We start from the raw sequence: 1,686 nt of genomic DNA, 5'->3' as shown, positions 1-1,686 counted from the left end.
TAATAATAATAATAATAATAATAATAACGGTAATACTAATAATTTTATTTTTTATTCTTCTTCCAGATGCCTACTTTAGCTCGAGCGCTAAATTGGAGCTCTACAAAACGGATTGCGGGAAATTAAACGATTGTGCGATAAGGCTACCGAGCGAGGATGACAAGTGGCTCGAGTTCAAGAACCATTGCAGAAAGGAGCGCGTCCCGTTCGTGGCCTACGCCGATTTGGAGTGCGCACTGGAAAAGATGGATAAAGCATCATCGACGTACACATACCAACATGACAACGTCTTCAGTATCGGGTATTTCGTGTACTGCTCTTATGGCAATTTGCTGTCGGGTTATCGTTTTCACCGCGACAAAGACTGTATATCGTGGTTCGCGGGCGAATTGAAAAATCTAGCGCATGAAGTAAAGAGTATCTTATCCGCTAACGTGGTTATGGATTTCACGCGAGATGATTGGCGAAAATTTAATAGCGCAACGCACTGCCATATCTGCGAGAAACCGTTCATGAAAAATGATAAGCGGGTACGCGATCACTGCCATCTCACCGGACGATACAGAGGTCCAGCGCATTCAAATTGTAATTTAAATTATAAGGATTCGCGTTGCATACCCGTAGTCTTTCACAATTTATCGGGCTACGACGCGCATTTTATCATCAAAGAAATTGCAACCGCGTACGACGGAAATATAGTTTTATTACCAATAACTAAACAAAAATATATCTCTTTTACTAAACACGTCGACGACACTAAAGATGAAAATGACGAAAAAAATATTTGTGTGACATTACGTTTCATAGATTCATACAGATTTCTCGCTTCTAGTTTAGACAAATTAGCATCTTTTCTCAATAAAGATAAGCTGCGGGTACTGCGACGCGAATTTTCTCATTTATCGGACGAAAATTTTAATCTTTTAACTCGAATAGGTATCTTTCCGTACGAGTACATTGACTGCAGTGAAAAATTGAATGAATCATCCTTGCCGCCTCGCGAGTCGTTTTACATTTCATTGACAGACGACATGGTATCCGAGAGCGATTACGCGCACGCTGTCAACGTGTGGCAGCGGTTCTCCATCCAAACGCTCGGTGAATATAGCGATCTGTATCTAAAAACAGATGTATTGCTGTTAGCCGACGTCTTCGAAAATTTCCGCGATAGTTGCGTCACGAGTTACGGGCTCGACCCCGCGTACTATTACACCTTACCCGGCTTCACATGGGATGCCATGTTGGAGCATACAGGTGTAAAATTCGAATTACTTACAGACATTGACATGGTCATGTTTGTCGAGCGCGGTATACGCGGTGGTCTGAGTCAGTGCTCAAACAGGTACGCACGAACTAACAACAAATACATACCGTCGTACGACCCATCGAAACAGTCATCATATTTAATGTACTATGACGTCAACAACCTCTATGGCTGGGCAATGTGTCAACCATTGCCATACGCCGACTTTCGATGGGTCAAAGAATTTCGACTTTTCGACCATCGCGCTAGATTCACCTACAGGCTATATTCTCGAGGTAGACTTGGAATATCCGCAACATCTCCACGACGCGCACACTGACCTACCGTTCTGTCCGACGCGAGAGAAACCGCCCGGCAAGCGCGATGACAAGCTCCTCGCGACGTTATGCGATAAGCAGCGTTACGTGATTCATTATCGCAAT

The sequence above is a fragment of the Cyphomyrmex costatus genome, unplaced genomic scaffold, assembly GCF_001594065.2.
Source record: "Cyphomyrmex costatus isolate MS0001 unplaced genomic scaffold, Ccosl1.0 scaffold183, whole genome shotgun sequence".
NCBI lineage: Eukaryota > Metazoa > Arthropoda > Insecta > Hymenoptera > Formicidae > Cyphomyrmex > Cyphomyrmex costatus.
The sequence above is the reverse complement of the archived record's forward strand: the minus strand, read 5'-3'. Positions refer to the sequence as shown.